The sequence below is a fragment of the Myotis daubentonii genome, chromosome 18 (genome assembly GCF_963259705.1).
Source record: "Myotis daubentonii chromosome 18, mMyoDau2.1, whole genome shotgun sequence".
Lineage (NCBI taxonomy): Eukaryota > Metazoa > Chordata > Mammalia > Chiroptera > Vespertilionidae > Myotis > Myotis daubentonii.
The window spans coordinates 13,195,236-13,213,782 of NC_081857.1; the positions used below are offsets into that span (position 1 = coordinate 13,195,236).

The window sequence follows — 18,547 nt, forward strand, 5'->3', positions numbered from 1 at the left end:
CTCACATCGATATTTCTCTCTTTCTTTCTCTCTCCCTTCCTTCCACTCTCTCAATGGGAAAAATATCCTCAGGTGAGGATTAACAAAAAAAAAAAAAAGCAAGGAAGAATGTATTTGGCTTGAAATCACACGCAACAACTGATCCAATCCAGTCCAGCCCACTCTCCGTCTGCCTCTGCATTTCCACAGGGCTTTCATAATTTCCCAAGCTACTAGGCAACTCCAAGAGCTCAGCTAGGATTACAGGCAGCAGGAGAAATGCTGAACCCCCCTTCATGGTGGTCCTGAGCCAAGGTCAATGTCATGTGTCAAAATTCAATATCCATATATTCTTTCTGGCTCCAGCTAATGGCTCTCTATTCAAAGACTTGGATATACTGAGGGAATAGAATCATGTCAGCCCCAGAAAGGATATCAACCCCAGAGATTCAAAGAGACTAAATGCTTTGTTGGAAACCACTCAGTCAATTAGGAGGAACAAATCCATCAGCCCTTCTTTTCTCCACACTCCTGTCTCTGGTCTGATCTCAACTTAAAAAGCAAGAGTGAGTCTTGTTAAAATCTCATCCTTGACTCACTCACAATCTTCCCACATCTACATTTCTGAGGTAGGTATATTTTAGTGAAATTCACTTCCCGAGGATGTACTGCTCAGTCTAGGAATGAAATTGCAAGTCCTTCCACTTTCTGTCCTCATCACCTTATCACCCATCTCCATGGCTCTATCTTCTGACCCCTGCACTGTGTTCAGCCAAAGCAATTCAGTGACCTGGAATTCTTCAAACTCATTGGAATTACAAAAGGTTGTAAATAACAATACTTGGACTCTGGTTCCTTGACCCCAGCCTTTCTCTGACCCAACCCAGGGTCAGAACTTCTCTACTGTCCTTCAGCAATCTGATTTGGATCCTTCCCAAAGTCAACCTACAACCTTCGGAGGAGTTAAGTTCTACATGAATAGTCATCGAAGACTGTTGGAGCTGGAAGGAGCTGGACAAATGAGAAAACTAAGATCCACAGATGTGAAGTGACTTGTCCAGGGTCACACAGATCCTTGATAGTGGGTGTGAACTTGAATCCTGGTCTTCCAACTCCCAGACCCTAGGGACTTTGAAACACCTTATGAGAAGATGGTGTTATTGCTCAAGACCCTGCCTGGCCTCCACTTAACCATTTGCCTTGAGCCTTTTGTAAGTGAAGACACATGTCTGATGACCACATAAGGAATTTTGGTGGGAAGGAGATGAGCCTGGGTCAGCTATTTAACTTTATTTTACTTCACTTTAAAGCAGTGGTTCTCAACCGTGGCTGCACATTAGAATCACCTGGGAATCTTTTTAAAATCCTGATTTCTGGGCCTCATCCTCCGAGATTCTAATGTGCAGCCAAGGTTGAGAACCACTGCTTTAAAGCGTCAGCCAGAGGTGATTAAGGTGCTGACCAAGATGGCACACCTTTATTGCACAGTCACCTCAAGAAAGAAGGCAAGGCATATTAAAGGGAAGTCTGCACAAACTGACTCATTAAAGAGTGAAATGGCAAAGCAAAGCTTATTAACAGCCCAGTTATATCTTGCAACAGTTGTGTGATTAATTTAGGTCCCTCCCTAATGCTTCTTTTCAGACATTCAAACCACTCATTGTCTGCGACCGTTTTGTCAAGCCCCGAGCAACAAAAATCCCACGCTCACACCATGTTCAGTTCTGCTGGGAAGAATCTGTGTGGATCTGGGAGACTGTTCTGAGTGCAATGAGCACTGGGCTAAGAGCCCAGGACACCTGGGTTCCTTTGTTGTTCCCTGAGTAACCTTGAGCAAGAGGGTTCCTCTGTATTTCACCTGTGTGGGAGAGTGAACCAACTCCCAGGTGCCGTGCTGTGTAAGGGTCTGTGACATTGACTTACGCCAACATTTTCTTTTCTCTGCCTCTATTTAAAGCAGAATAAGAGCGTGTGAAACTAATGGTCATTGAACATCCGTTGGGTGTCAAGGATTGCACTGGGGCTCACTCTGGCCTAAATGTGGTGTCATATAAGCCCAAGATGTGGAACAGTGATCAGAAATGTAAAGTTGTTTATATAAAGTAACACAGTTAGTGAACCAAGGAGCTGAGATTTAAGTATGGTTCTGTAATTTAAAGGCTCTTACTTGTCTCCCTACATCACACTGCCTTCAATAAAAGGTAAGCTCATATTATGCAGAGATTGATGGGGAGGGTGGGAGAAAGAGAGAGAGAGAGAGAGAGAGAGAGAGAGAGAGAGAGAGAGAGAGAGAGAGAGAAAGGGAAAGAGGGAGAGAGAGAAGAAGAAGAAGAAGAAGGAGAAGAAGAAGAAGAAGAAGAAGAAGAAGAAGAAGAAGAAGAAGAAGAAGAAGAAGAAGAAGAAGAAGAAGAAGAAGAAGAGGAGGGGGAGGAGGAGGAGGAGGAGGAGGAGGAAGAAGAAGAAGAAGAGAGAAGAGAGACACAAGGATACAAATGATTTAAACAACAAGAGTCAAAAAGTTTAAGTAAATGTGTGGTGAGAGCTGAAAGGCACAAGTTAAAGTAGTGGTTGCCTTCTTAAAAGGACCAGAAGAGTGTGGTGATGGAGGGATTCGGGCCCTGAATGGACAGATTTTTTTTTTCTGTTGCTTTTTTAAGTGGAGGCGGAAATCCAGAATTTTATGTGAAACCATCTAATTAATATCTGCAGCAACTAACTCACGAAAACTCTAAACATCATGCAAACCTAATAACAATCCACCCACACCTAGATTCAACCCACAGGCCGCTACATGCAACTCTGGACATTTAGCATAACGTCCTAACCGTAGGCATGAGACTGGAACATTTCACGTTGGGACCCTGGGAAGGCCTCCTCTCTGAATTTCCTTTTTAGAAAAAGTAAACTTTCTGGCATGTTCAGAGCTGAGATACTCAGGAACTAGGATCCCATCAACCCCCCTAAAATTACTGGGGCTCACACCAGGCATCCTTTTCTCTTTTGAGGAGTTGGGGGGAGCCATACATGCATGCCACTAAAGCCAGTAAGAGTATCCTTTTTTTTTCTAAAAAGCAACAAATTATTTGAGGGCGCTTCGTTGAAAACTAGCTCTACCCCTATAGTTAAATCCAATTATACCATAATTATAGGGAGTCTGCACACATCAGAGCTCCGTTGGAAGAGAATGGGAACACCGCAGTTCTTCAAAACGCTGGCCAGAGGTAAACTATAATCTCACCGCCTGTCGCCCTGGCAGAACCTTCATGGGAAAGAAGGCACACTTAGCTCTCCATTTTCCTTCAGAGGACAGCCCCGTGGACACCTCCTAGCTGCTGAGTGCCGCTGGCTCTCTTAGGGCTCAGAAAAGATGGGAGGAGGGGGTGTCTCTTATTTCCTTTCCAACTTGTCAGAAAATAGTGGTCGCCTCATATTTCCAAACCCAAACAGAATTAAGCACGAGGCCTATGGAGAAAAGGAAATTCTCAGGTACTTAAATATCTTTACCATTTCCTATTATTATTATTACTAGAGGCCCAATGCACAAAATTCGTGCAAGAGTAGGCCTTCCTTCCCCCAGCTGCCGGAACCAGCTTCCCTCACAGCCCCGGCTTTGTCCGGAAGGTCATCCGGTCTAATTAGCATATTATGCTTTTATTATTATAGATTATTATTATTATTATTACTACTTGAGGTGGGGAAGAAAGAAGCACTAGATTTAAAAAACAAACAACAACAACAAAAATACCCAAATCAGAAACTACAAGGAAAACCTTCCAAAGTGTCTCTCAGTCATTGCAAAAGAGCCTGTTTAACTTGTCCATTTTTCATTCTCACAGGGACCCAGGGTCCTCAAATTTGAGGGAAATGTTAAATTGTCATTGTTGTTGGCTACATCACAAACAAGAGGCAGACAAGCTTCACTAAACTTGGAGGGTTTGATCTGTGCAATATTGTAACTGCACAATTAGTCAAATAATGTTCTCCTGCTGAAAGTCACGGGGGCATGTCTGTGCCCCTGTTGAAACCCTTTCACCATCTTTACAAAAATTCCTGAGTGTCGACCTATGAACCAGGAGGTCAAGGCTCAATTCCCAGTCAGGGCACATGCCCGGGTTGCGGGCTCCATCCCCAGTGTGGGGTGTGCAAGAGGCAGCCAATCAATGATTCTCTCTCATCATTGATGTTTCTATCTCTCTCTCCCTCTTCCTTCCTCTCTGAAAGCAATAAAAATATAAAATAAAGAAAAAAACACACAAAAACTCCTGGCTTCACTTTGAAGGGACTGCCTAGCACAGTGCCTATAAGGGGGCGGGGAGGTGGGGGTCAGGGCTTTCCTCGGGAGAGGGTTGATTTTGTGGAAGCAATATCATCTCTAATTCCTCCCTAATCCCCATCTCATTTTTGCTACAAAATACGTGACTGAAAGGAAGTTTCGATGGATTCCTCAAGTAGGCATGAACCTGGCCTCCTCGTGCAGGGCAGTGTGCGTTTTGTATGGAAGAGGAAAGTGGCTGCGAATCTGAAAGTGTAATGGGAAGACAAAAGGTGGAAGTCTCGGCCCGAGGAGTCAGAGAGCCTTTTCCCCAAATCTAGATTCTAACACTTATTAGTCATGTTACCTCCTGTGAGTTACCTCACTTTCCATATCTTTGAAATGACTGTGCCATGGGATTACAGAGGAAATATGAGGAAAACCCTGTATAATAATCTAAGAGAGACCTTTGGGGCATGTCTGTGGCCTGGCCCTGCCTTGGGAGGAAGTGACGGCCCAGCGAGAGGGAGAGAGCCAGCAGCCGCCTGCCCACCATGGGGAAGAGGCACGTGGGGAGGCCCACGTGGAGGAGGGGGGCAAGTGGGGAAAGACAGAGGGGTGGCAGAGCGCTTCAGGGACAGTACATTCAGAATACTCAGAGGAATGTTCTAGATGGAGGAACGAGTGTAAGCCAGAGCACAGAGCAGAAGCATCATGGGGGCTGCATCTCCTGGAAAGAGAAAGCAGCCTGTGGGGCTGCAGTTCGGGGTTCAGGACCAGAACTAGGGCCTTCAGCATTGCTGCCCCAATGTGCTGAGTGTCACTGAGAGCAAAGTGGGCAGGGGAGCCAGCCCTCAGTCCTGGGAAAGCAACATGGAGAGCCAGCGAGGGGAGGGGGGCAGTCATGAAGAGCCAATGAAGAGGGGTCATGGAGAGCCAGTTAAGGGGGTCATGGAGAGCCAGTGAAGGGGGAGGGGGTCATGGAGAGCTAGTGAAGGGGGAGGGGTCATGGAGAGCCAGTGAAGGGGGAGGGGGTCATGGAGAGCTAGTGAAGGGGGAGGGGTCATGGAGAGCTAGTGAAGGGGAGGGGGGTCATGGAGAGCTAGTGAAGGGGGTGGGGTCATGGAGAGCCAGTGAAGGGGGAGGGGGGCATGGAGAGCTAGTGAAGGGGGTGGGGTCATGGAGAGTCAGTGAAGGGGGAGGGGGGCATGGAGAGCCAGTGAAGGGGGAGGGGGGCATGGAGAGCTAGTGAAGGGGGAGGGGTCATGGAGAGCTAGTGAAGGGGAGGGGGGTCATGGAGAGCTAGTGAGTGGGGGACAGAGTTGGGCTGGTAAACGCTTAGCTTAGGCAACTGGCTCTCGGGAGGACCCTGACTTGTAGCACGGTACAAGTCCTCCCACCAGGGCTGATTTCAAGCTACCAATGTGTTTAACAACCAGATGGCAAGCGACTCCATGGAATTTTAACAAGCGGCCCTCTCTAGCAGGTGTTAGCCAGCTGCAGTCCCGCTCTGGGTTGGGTGGAGGAAAATTGGGGAACACCAGCAGGTCCTCAGGCCAGACACTGACCCTAGAAACTGGGTCCACCCGGCGACTCCCGAGTCTGCATTTTACCATTTTGGACTCTTGGTTGCACTCAGCTTCATAACGACTGTGCAGCCCTTTGTTTTGGGGGACATCCCCGTGCATTACCCAGGCGTTACCGTCATGCCCACTCCACAATGACAATGGCACTCCACAGTGCCAGAGTCACTGTGACTCAACTAAACGGCACAATTAGCAATTTGGAGTCTGGGCTCAAACGTAAGTCTGCTCCCTTTCTGCCTCTCCCACCCCGAACAGGTGTCACCCCGACACCTGGTCCATTCCAGTTCGGTAAGAATGAAGAGTCCCTCCCTCGCTCCTCCCCATCCCGTTGCAAAAGATGCTGCATAGATTTGGAAAGTGAATCCCAGGGTTGAGCCTCAAGCTCGGTTCCTCTTCTTCCCCAGCTCCTTGTCAGCCAGCCCACCGCCCACCCCAGCATCACAAACCCAAACCCCTTCCCACGTGCTCCTCTGCGGCCCAGGAAGGCACAGCAATCTCATCACCTTCAGGCAATTTGCTTCGGCCCTGCTGCCTCTTCCCGCTTATTAAATTGTGGGATCGCCCCTCTTGCTGCAGCGACAGGGCTCCCGCGCTGCTTCATTGCTCTGTTGCTCAGAACTGCTGAGCTCAGCCACCGAGCTCGCGTCTCCAGACTCGAGAGATGGATGCGCTGGCACCCGCCAGCGTGTTCTGAGAGCAGGAACCAGTGCTCTGAGCCCCCAAACCATTCCCTAGCTGGAGGTCTGCTTCCGAATTGTTTTGTCTAAGGGCCCCACACTTGGCTTATTTCTGCAACAGATCATCAGATGTCTGAAAAGTTCTGCAGCGATCCAAACCTCCCCCTCTTTGTACCGCATTCATTTGCCCACCTAATCTCCTTTCTGGGACTATTAGGCAAGCCAGGCTGAAATGCTCTTAACAGTATAATTAGCCACAGGTCCGTATGTGCAGATGTGTGCACACGGGCATGCGCACCAGCCCACTGGTGCTGAGCTCAGCAGCCTGGTGGCCTCAAGCTTGCCTGTCACCCTTTACCGGCTCCCCGGGTCAGTTTCTCCCCATTAAAACTTGCCCCTCTGCTGCTGATCTTCCCTCTTTATTTAGCAAATTCTAACTGGCATCTGATGAAACACACAAAAATGCAGTGAGGCAGCCAGCAGAGATTGCCAAACTCGATTACCTGCCCAGATCTATCTCGCAGAGGTGCTGATGCAGAAGAGTTTGGCTTGGATTTTTTCCCTCCTAGGCAGGCTAGGTTCCTTCAATCCCCTCCCATTTTTTACTCCAGACCCCCCAAGTGGCAAATCCACATCTGACCTAGGGAAGAGCTGACATTTTTCTTTTATTAAAAAAAATATATATATATTTTATTTCAGAGAGGAAGGGGGAGGGAGAGAAAGATAGAAACATCAATGATGAGAGAGAATCATTGATCGGCTGCCTCCTGCACGCCCCCTACTGGGGATTGAGCCTGCAACCCGGCATGTGCCCTTGACCGGAAATGAACCCAGAATCCTTCAGTCCACAGGCCAATTCTCTATCCACTGAGCCAAACCAGCTAGGGCTGGAACTGGCATTTTTCTATCTTTTCTAAGGAATAAGACCACCTGCCCATCTCTGCTCAAACCCCACCACCCCAAGGAGTCCCTGCTCCAAATTCTCTCTTTTCTTCAGTTGGCACAGTTCCTCTTGCATTTCCGAGCTCAGTGGGGTGGCACCTCCTCCATGAAGCCTTCCTAATATGCAAGGCAGGAATACAGGCTTCTCTTGGCTCCTACAGCGCCAGTCCAGGGGCTACCATACTTGTCCCTTTCTCTTGCAGCACAGGTCAGCATGCCGGTTCCCTCTCTGTATGCAAAGTCTGTGTTGCGGGCCTGGCTCTTAGTCATCCATTTGTCTGCAGCACCTGACCAAGTATCTCCCATGCAGTAGGTGCCCAATAAACGTTGAATGAAGATATGAATTAACAGATGGTCCCTGCCTTTCCTCTGTGCTGTCCACGCCCTCTAATTCCCCAAACGCTGAGAGCCATGAGTCAAGGACTGAAGGAGCACAACCACTTCCTGTTCACTGTTTCCGGATCTCCCTCTCAGGGTTCAGGAGCACGAGCTGCTTCAGCTGATCAAAGTATCTCCCACTGGAAACTTCCCCATTCCTCTGCTTTCCTAAAGTAGTCCCCGGATGTTGTAAACACAGACAAATAAAATCTCCAATGACCATTCTCCACGGAAATGGAAGTTCCCCAAACCCAGAAAGCCTCCAGGCAGGTAGGAGAGATTGTGTGGAGCAGATAACAGCGGGCAGTGTCCAGAGTAGCTGAGCTAAAACAATGGCTTTGCGTTTGCCTGCTACAGGATTCCCTGGGCTCCCCCTTCTGCCTTGAGCAGGAAGGGGACAGGTAGGCCCTAGGGTTTTCCCCTCACCTGGAGAACTAGCTTAGGCCTTGGGAGGGAGGGGCCAGAGAGAGGAGACCTTCAACGGGCAGGCTTTGGCCCAGCTCCCCCCCCTCTACAGCCTCGAGAGAATGTGCCCACCTCAGGGATGAGGGACCTTCAGCCCTGCGGAGCAGGAAAACATCTGGTCACAGCTCCTGAAACTCTGGGACAGGTTCTGATCAATGCTGGAGCGGAGAGGGGCCAGGAGGATGAAGGGAAGGGTGTGTAAGACCCGGACCCCAAGTCTCCTCAGTCACAGCCTCTCTTCACCTTTACCCATTTAACAGATGTTTATTGAGCACCTACAAGATGCCGGGAACGTCTCAGAGCAGGGAATGTAGGGCTTTCTTTTCTTTTAAAAGGTCCATGGCCTAGTGCAGCGGTTCTCAACCTGTGGGTCGCGACCCCTTTGACGGTCGAACGACCCTTTCACAGGGGTCGCCTAAGACCATCCTGCATATCAGATATTTACATGACGATTCATAACAGTAGCAACATTACAGTTATGAAGTAGCAACGAAAACAATTTTATGGTTGGGTCACAACATGAGGAACTGTATTTAAAGGGCCAGAAGGTTGAGAACCACTGGCCTAGTGAGAGAGAAAGACAGGACCTCGGGAACCATAAGATGACGTTTGTAGAAGCAGGCCCAGAGCACAGGATGTTATGTGCAGAGTGCAGATGTGATTTCGGGACACAGAGGCCTGGCCAGTGAAGACCAACCCAAAATTAACGTCCGTGCACAGCACTTGCACCGGACAAGTCCACTGAAGAGCTGCAATGTCGTGGGCGGGAAGGTGCAGTCAAGACGGCAGGAAGGGGCCTTGATTTGATTTACTGACTTGGATTCAGGGCTTTGGCCCCACCTGCTCAGACAGGTGTTCTATTCCACCTGGTGGGGGTATGCAGGGATCATGCCTGCTCCTTCCAGGTACCCCCAGGGGAGGACTTGGCCTCTTTCCGGGGGCTATGTTAACTCCAGAATCACCAGGTTTCTTTTTCCACCTGTCTGTGTCCTGCAGGGTCTGTCTCTAAGAAAGTAGTTCTACGGGGAAGAGGTGATAGGAAAAGAAATTGCTCCTAATTCTACCCATGAGGCCACTAAGAACAAATATAACCCACTTCTACGTGGCGCATCTGTGTGTACTTGAAAACACCTGTCATATGCTTCCCACTGCTCCCTAGTCATCACTTCTCCAGACTAAACATCCTTAATCCTTCCTTAGAGTGAAATAATTTCAAGCCCACCCACCATTCTGATCACCTTTTTCTCACTTCCATACTTGTATTGACCTTTCTTCAAATGTGAAGCCTATAACTGAACATCATAAGCCAGGTGTAATCTGAGCAATATAGAGTAGAATAGGAATATCACCTTCCTTGTTTTCTCGCTCATATTTCTAATAATACAATCAGAGATAGAATTTGCTCTTTGACAGCCACATTATAACATTGAGTCTTGTAACTCTTACTATAAGCTCAAACCCTAAGTTGTTGTTGTTTTTTATTTCTGCTGCTAAACCACATCTTCCCCCCTTATGTTCATACACTTACTTTCTGGGCCAAAGTGATCACCTAGGAAGTGGCAGAAAAAAAATTAGCAGGCATGCTCCTGGCTTTGGGCCCTTACTGATAAACCTGTAGGGAGAGGCCCTTCTAGCTCAACACGTGGAACAGAGCGAGAGGCTGAGAGTGAGGGGTGATGAAGGCTCCAGTCTGTTGGCAGCCCAAAGGGCACCCTCCCCCACACCTCCAGGCCATGGGCTCTGATGTTCCCAGCGGGTTCTGGGAACAAGCTGTCTCCTTCTGTCACACTACCTGTCCTGTTTCACCCTGAGAGGTCACGATGCCCACTCCAAATGGGCTCCTGGACACCTCAGTAGCTTCTCTTTCTGTGCCCCTCCCCAGGATGAAGAACTGACTGCACAGGCCTTGATGGAGGGCAGGGGGCACTCGTGCTAGGCATGAAGGCGGAGCTGCAAGATTAGAAGAGCCTCTAACCAGAAGTTAGTCAGGAGGGGCTGGTAGGTAACTAATGCTAATCCGGTGTTAGAACACTTGGGAGAGTTTGCAATCTTTTACCTGTTTCCTCAACAGCTAAAGATGTGACAGTAACATTTGGGCTTGGAAGTCAGAGCAGAGAGGCCCGTGGGGCCCAAAGATCTTCTCACAGTAGAGAATCCGTGGCTAGGTCGTGTTGAGGGGAAGGAATGAGGATCGAGGGATGTGCATACAGGACATCAAACCAAAACAAGAAGCCCAAGATTGGAGAAAGTGAGCAAACACCGCGACATGGCCAGCTCCTGAGTGGAGACAGAGCCCTGCGCTCCAGCCCAGCCACCTGCCCTGCCCCCTCCACTCCTCTCTGCCCTCACACTCTCCCTCCTCCCACAGGCATGCGATCCTTGAAAGAGCCTGGGAAACGCCCCTGGTAGATGTGGGGGAAGGGAGGACATCTAGAGCCTTGCCTCTTAAGTGACTTTGGAACAAAGAGCCAGATTGAGGGATGTGGGGACAGGAGGCTACCAGAAAAGCCACTCTGCTATGCTTCCCACCACCCCCCCCCCCAAACCCACCATACAAACTAGTTTGTGTGGACCAGTCCACAGAGCATCCTCCTGGACCTCGGTGAATCAGGCTGAGGGGGAGGTAAATAATCATCACAGTAGCTCCGGGCAGGTGAGTCTGTCCTGGCTGCGTTGGCTGCGGTATTGTTTGTTTCCATTTTCTAACAAATGCAGAGGTCAAGATGCCCCCTGGAGGGCGAAGCATAGGGCCAGCAGGACCTCTGCTTGTTGTCCACCCCAGGGGCCACTTGCCCGCCCTTTACCGCAAGTTTTGGGGCAGTCACATCCCCAGCAGCTGCCTTCTGCCTCTCGTCCCCCCTTGGAGCACAGTGAGCTTCTGAAGCAGGTGAGGGCTCCTTCCCAGAGGTTTCCATCCCAGCGGGTCCTAACCCACCTCCAGGCCTCCCTCCTCTGTCCAGGGCCAGCTCAAATGCCGCCTTCTCTGTGGGACCTTCCCTGAACCTCAGAGATGGAAGTTGACACAGCCTTTTGGGGGAGTATTCAGAGTGTTTTTCTTATGGGCCCGTTTTGATATCTGTGCATGTATATGAATATCTAAGTTGGGAGTTCCTAAAGGGTAGAGAGCTCCGCACCTGGTGCACGGTTGAGTGAGGTGAAATGAGGCGGGAGGGAGAGCGTGTATCACTGACTGACTGACTGAATGAATGAATGAATGAATGAATGAATGACAGGAAGGGAGAAAGGAGGGCTGGACCAGGGTCCAGGGTCTCTAACTCACAAGTATATGTGTATCATCTTACCAGGGACTTTGCTTCTCTCTCTACATTCCTAATTGGAAAAAGGGAGAGCTGAGGCTACACTAAGGCCATTTGGGTCCAGTTGGCAGCAAAATTGTGTGCCCTGACAGTTTGGGGAGGAGTCCCCACACTTAAGAAAGCTGTCACCCAGGAAATCTCCCTCCCCTCATCCTCCATGGAGCCTTTCCTTCTTCCTGAAAAAGGTGCCGAATGCCCCAGACAAGTGTGAGGCCTCCGGAACCAGGGAAGGTGACATGGAGAGTTTATTATCAAGAGCCCTTAAGAGCAGGTCAGGAGGTCCAGGTAGACTAGAATCGTGACCCTGCATGAACATGAGACAGAAATTCTCTTCTCAGAGCCTCAGTTTCCCACCTGTTTGGTAAGAGGTTTGGATGAGCAGATTTCTAAAGAGCTGTTAGGATCAACATCGATGAAGGGCTGTGGGACAGACTGCACCAAGATGTCCTCTGGACCAGGCCTTCCATCCCTCCCCTACCAGGAGAAGGGAGGCATCTACCTTTGCTGTGCCCCAGATTCGCCTTGAAAACACGTGGAAATGAGGCAAGGATTCAGGTGAAGTGCACTACATGAGAGGAAGCTTCCATTTCCCTTACCTTCCTGCCAGAGGGAGAGTGGGGAGGGGGGAGCAGGCGCAGGGAAGAGGGGGCTGGGATGGGGGCACAGTTGTGCAACTTCCCCTCACAAAGAGTGGTCTCTTCCCCACCCTGGGAATGGAAGGAAAGCAGGTTGCAAAGTCTCTTGGGTTGCAAAAGCCCCTTGCTTCTCATGGGAGAACAGCAAACTCAGTCTGTGCTTCATATCAGAATAACCGGGAGGTGGGCCTCTGCTGAGACCCTGGGGCCTCTTTCTACGGCTGTCCTGGGATGGGCTGGCTTCCTGAAGTGCACGGCAGAGCGCTAAGAAACGGGGTCACGGCTGAAAACTCAAAGGACCATGGATTCCTGCTGCCTACGCACAGGTACTCACACACACACACACACACACACACACACACACACACACACACACACACACCATCGATTCTTCCAGCCTGGATAAGATCTCAGCATTCCCCTTTCTTTCCTGCAGGTCTTCCAGAGGCCAAAGCTTCCTCGGCCAGCACTCAGATAACCTGCAGACTCCCCAGTGATGCAGACCTCACCTCCCTTTCCTCCCTTCCTGGTGTTCGGGAACAATAAGAAAGTAGCATTAGTTTGCAGAGAGGCCTCGCCATTCAGGGCCTCCTGGGGTGTGGGTCCTGAGAGGCGGGGCCAGCAGCCGCGCCCTCTCTCCATTGGTTGGGCCCAGCAGGTAACCCGAAGCTTTGCTGTGAGGTGCATAAATAAAGAGTGAAACTAGTGCCACCTCCTTGAAAGGGGCTGAGTGCTTCTTCTTCCCCCTCGCCTTGGAAAAACCAGTTTCTCTCTCTTTCATTGTCTGTTACCAATTTCTATTCCAAAACTTCAATGGAACCCCAACCATATTCCAAACTGTCTTTCTCCAGCTACCTTTAGCCCCCTCCACTCCAACGCACTTTCCTCTGCTCTCATATGCCTTCTCACTAAAGGGAGAATGGCTTTGGGACCCACCCCTACCTTCCCTCAGGAGCCATTTCTGTTCTGCACGGGCCTGCAGCACTGGACACTTTATACAGTAAGTAGTTCTCCTTTCTCATTTCCTGTCCTCAAACCTTAGGAGTGGAAGAACATTCCAAGGCTTGGAATTCCTTTTCTTTCTCTCATGCGCGTGAGCCTGCAGCCTCCCCTTTGCTTGAGTTATCTTTTGAAAAATCTACTGATTGTTTCGAATCAAGCTCATAATAGGCCCTGCTGTGTTGAAGGTGCAGACACTCATACCTACAGGTGAGTCCCGAAATCTCTGGATCTGCGGGGCTTTGGGAAACTAACGCTGAGAGGCTGCCTCCCCAGAATCACTGGGCAGGAAGCGCGGAGGATGGACGGCAGAAAAGGTCACATTCACTGGAAGTTAATCACCTTCTCCAAGGCGAACGTGGCTGACCCTGCTGTTCTAACCAAACCTCCAGCTCGCTCGGGGTTGTCTTGGGGATTTCCACTGATCCCAGGCAATAAAGCTCACCCATAATAGAGCTGGCGAGGAACGGGGGTGCTGAGCAGTTAGGCACCAGGACTGCCGCTCCCTCTGATTCCTGGAGATTTAACAACACGAGGAGCTGGGGGTGGGCGGGCTTTTCAGTCCTGGGCTGGAAGGTGCGGTGCTCACAGGAAATCAAGGACCCAGTTCCCTTCTTTGCTTCTCGTGTCCAAGTTGGTTTTATTAGGAAGCCATTTGAGGCAAGTCCTGAGGGCAGCTGGGGGCAGGAAAGCAGTCACTGAATGAACTTACTCTATAAGCCAAATACTTGCCTGGTTTGCTTCTTGTGCCCAAACCCTCCTCTGCAAGTGGCCAAGGAGAGGTCATTGGGGCATCACTTTGGCAAAGGCATGGTGGCCAGAAGAATCTTGAACTCTGGGCGAGGGGTCCAGAGTGCTCAGGGCTCCTGATACAGCCCTGTCTGTAGCCGCTGAAGGTCTGCAGGGTGAGGGGAGGGCGCTAGGAAAGGGCCTGCTTTGTCTGGGGTCTCTGAATAACACCAGTGCTGCCTATTGTCTGCATTGTCTTTCACAACGTGCTTTTACAGACACGGGGCCTCCGGAGCACCCACCCCGCAGGCCGAGGACCCCACGTGAAGGCGAGGCGCTCCGCACACTCCCGCAGAGGACCTGAAGAATCTGGTGGGCCATCCACTGGGGAGGATGAGAGTGGGGTAAGGAGGGTCTGCAGGGAGACTCGCTGGCCCCTTGGCTTCCAAGTTGGGCTAAAATCCAAAGAGAATGCAAAGAATCCTCCCAGCCCAGAACTCTTTCCTTCCACCCTCTCCTGCCATCGTTTGTCGGAGCCAAACGGGGGGTCTCTGAAATAGGCCAAAGGCATGGCAGGACGATGTGGGGTGGGCCGTTCACAAGCAGGCCGCATTTCTCTCATGTCTGAACTGAGTATTCATGAGGAAGGCCGAGTGGAGGGGGAAGGGCCAGCCTTCTACCTCTCAGTGCCCACGGACAGCAGGGCCCTTCCTCAGCCATGGCTAGGACCCCCAGCCCTTACTGAGGGGTCTTTTTCAGAGGCCCGATGCCCAGGGCTGGGGAGGCTGGATGTCAGGGGAGGAGCCACGTTCTAAGCTGCTGCCTCCCAGCATCGGGTCAGGACAAGCCCCAGGAAGAAAGTCTTCCAAACAACAGGGCGGATCTGCCCTAACTACCCCGTGTGCATGTTGGTGCGGAGAACAGCCTTTTATGGGGTTTGCACTGAGCCACGGGCATGTCTGAACACAGCAAGGAAGAGGCCCGGCAGCAGCCACACAGCCACTGGTTCGTGGGCACTTCTCTTCGGAGGGCGGGGAGGCCTCCGAGCCCTAGTTAATTCAGCCTCTGAGAGCCAGGCCATCTCCTCCCTCCCCACAGCCCCCAACCCTATGCCTCCAAAAGGTGAGGGTGTGCCCTTTCCAAACAGACTTAGGAAAGGATGTGGGGCCACCAGAAAGCAGATGTCCTGGGTAAGTCTACATCCAGCAGCGAGACCCAGGAGTCTCACCCTCCTCTGCCCCGCACCCCCAGCCCAGGAGTGGGCTTGGCTCCAGCCGGGGTCCTGGTCCCTCCCGAGCTCCTCAGCCCCTCCTCCTGATTGCCCGCTGGCAGATGGGCCTGCCAAGTGCTGTCCACACTCACTGGACAGTGCATTCTGGAGAGGAGGCCCCGCCCCTGCTTCCCCTCACCTTGGTGAGCAGGTCCATAGGTGATGGGTTTTTCTAAAGTAACTTCAGAACACCTGACTTCCACACCGAACTCAGTCACATCACACACAGGGGGACACAGACAAAGGGGGGAGGTGGCCAGCTCCCCAACGAGGTGGACAGAGAAGTTCCCCCTGGATATGCCTGCATGGCTGCCTCAGGGGTGAGAAACAGCAGATGCCAGCCCCACAGCCCAGCCCGCACTCAGCACTGTCCGCCGGTGCTGTAGACACAGGGTGTCTTGGCGAGCCTGCTCTCTGCAGCCCGTGGAAGGCAGTGATCCTGGGAGGGCAAAGTGTATCCAGGTCCCCCACATCTACCACATCTCCCACATCTGCGAGTCAAAGATCCCGAAGGCCTGCGACCAGGCAGTAACCCTGCGTGCAGAGGCTGGGGATGACGTGCAGCCCACCCTTTGAGAAAAAGACCCCCAGACGATCCATGTGTTTCTCTTGTCCTTCATTCCACCGGAGTCTGTTTCATACCCAACCAGATTTCAGTGGAGTGAAGTTCAGGAGGCATGGAGCTGACGCCACCGCCGCCGCAGCAGCCCCAACAGTGGCTGCGGGGGAGCTCTGACTTAGAAAACGGAACCCCAGGGAGAGATGGGATCGAGGAGGAGACCCTAGAGCAAAGTGTCTTCTGCAGAGGGGATGGGTGTCGGCGGACTGGGAACAGCACCACAGATAGGAACCGCCTTCTAAATGCCTGCAACGGGAATGCGTGTTTTCTGTAACTTACAAACATTAAAAAGTTGTCCGTCTGCTGGAAAGCTGCGTCTGTGCTTCATGCTGTTGGATGCTGACTCCCTGACCGAAGTCACCTCCCCTTTGGGTTAAAGGGGAGGCCTGAGGGGGAGCAACCTATCAGCCCTGTCTGTCCTGGGCTTCCAGGCAGGTGGCTGAAGCCTGACTTGATATCAGCAAGGAGCCCCGCTGCCCCAGCCTCCCCACCTGGGTGCCAGCAGGACCTGCAGAACGGGGTGGGGTGGGGGGGGGGGAACTCCCGTAAGATGTGTTTAAACCCACTTACATCGTAATAAAGTAAATGTAAATAAGACCTAAGTGAAGGCAGGTGGCAGATATTTCAGACGCTGTATACACAAGATGTATCTCGGAGGGAGTGGATGTCAATTCTGCAAAGATTAACATGCTTGAACATATTTGACACGCACACAAAAAATGCCAGATCCAACATTAATCCTTTATCAATTGTAATTGCCTTTATATGGGTCTCGTCTCCCCACGATACATGCTGAACACACCAGGCTCGGTAGAAATCTGGGAGGAAAAACACAAATAATACGCCTCAGCTGTCAGGGCCTGTGATTTGCTTTGATGGATTTGACACTGATTTCTGTGGCTTTACAAGCCTGTGTGATTTTTTTAAAAAACTCCACCTCTCTCCTTTAGGGAAGGAGAAGGTTGTGGGGAGGTTGGAGGGGGGTAGGGGGCCCCTAAGTCCTAAGGAAGTCCACAGTTATGGAGGGGGGATGCCCAAGGCTTTCTCTTAATTGCCCTTTCCTTAGGTAAACAGGGTCTCCTTCAAGGAGCCAGTCTGGCTAAGGAGGCAAGCTCTGAACAAAGCCCTGGCCCTGCTGAGTCTTCAGAAAAACCGGTTTTCGCCTCCAGAATGTGCCCCAGGCGGCAAAACTCAATAGAGCCCCCGGCCTGGCAAAGGGTGTTTTTCTTAGGAGCTCTCTATTAAGGAGATTCCAGCTTTGTGGGGTCATAACCTGTCACTTGGGTATCTGAGTCCCTCCCCCAGCCAGTGACCTCTGAGGAGAGGGGCCCCTCTACCCTCCACCCTCCTCCCTGGGACTCTTTCCCTGAGGAAGATGAAAAAGCACTTCTCCAAAATGTTTTTCTTCTTCAAGTTAACACAGATTCAAAACCTGTCCCTGTCACCCTCGTCCATTCAGAGGCCCACGGATAACAAAAGGGTGAGAAGGACAAGCCACAGGCATTAAAAAAAAATGTTTACCTGGCCTGGCTGGTATGTCTCAGTGGTTGAGCATGACCTATGAACCAGGAGGTCACGGTTCGATACCCGGGTTGGGGGCTTGATCCCCAGTGAGGGGCGCGCAGGAGGCAGCCGATCAATGATTCTCATCATTGATGTTGCTATCTCTCTCTCCCTCTCCCTTCCTCTCTGAAATCAATAAAAATATATTTTTAAAAAAATGTTTACCCATAAAAATGATGCAGTGAAGGGAGTTGGGAGGGGGCTGGAGTGCTTAGGTAACTAACCAGCACACACCCTCCATCCGGGGCTCTGCAGGAACCCAAAGGCACAAAGCAGAGGGAGGCAGCACTTCCGTTGGCGGCTTGATCTGAGCTGGAGTCTTTTTAATGGAAGAAGTGTGTGTGTGTGTGTGTGTGTGTGTGTGTGTGTGTGTGTGTGTGTGAGAGAGAGAGAGAGAGAGAGAGAGAGAGAGAGAGAGAGAGAGAGAGACACCTGGCTCGGGGTGAGGCTGGACCCAGCAATGGTGACCTGAGGGCTAACTGTCAGAGGCTAGCCGGGACGTGCAGCTAGGACTACAGGGGGCTGTACCTGCCACGCTGGTGGGCTCCCACACCTCAAATCCACTGCAGTGCCATCTAGAAAGCAGGATACGTGGCTTGTATTTCTGGCTCCCGTTCTGGACTGCCCACTGCTCACCGCCCACCACCCACAGCCTCCCGCCCCGCTGCAAACAACCCTGAGTGCGGCCCAGAGCAGGCGGCCAGGGAAGCTGGTGTGTGCTGAGCGCTGGAATAAACGGCCCCAACCCCCTTCCCCATCCAACCCCCACTGTTTTATGTCTCATATCTTTATGGCAAAGCACGGCCCGCCAAAACACGGGACCGAGAAAATGATTTCATCAAAATTCTCCTGCAACAACAACAACAAATAAGATCGCCCTGCTCCCTTTATGCGTGATCTTTTATTGAGACGAAAGGCAAATATCATTGAGCCAAACCTGAATAGACAAACATACACAACGCTGGTAATTTAATATTTTGTGCTAATGGTATACACTGTAGATACAAGCCCAGAGGAGTGAATTACAACCCTATCAATAATACATCGCGTCTGGGCTCCGGGTTCCCACTTCAGGAGAAAATGTGTATTGGCAAAAGGCTCTCCGAATATTAAAAGCCATGAATATAATGAGGCTG

The 18,547-nt window shown here is 51.1% G+C and overlaps 1 long non-coding RNA gene across 2 annotated transcripts; it reads left to right on the forward strand.

Annotated features, from left to right (window-relative positions):
* Positions 1-12,965: 12,965 nt before the first annotated feature.
* On the forward strand, positions 12,966-16,149 carry LOC132220288 (uncharacterized). Of its 2 annotated transcripts, none has more exons than XR_009449755.1 (3): positions 12,966-13,231; positions 14,238-14,363; positions 15,880-16,149. It is a non-coding gene; the product is annotated as an uncharacterized LOC132220288 (long non-coding RNA). The 2 variants fall into 2 exon arrangements; XR_009449756.1 differs by having other exon boundaries at positions 14,238-14,331.
* The last annotated feature ends 2,398 nt before the right edge of the window (positions 16,150-18,547 follow it).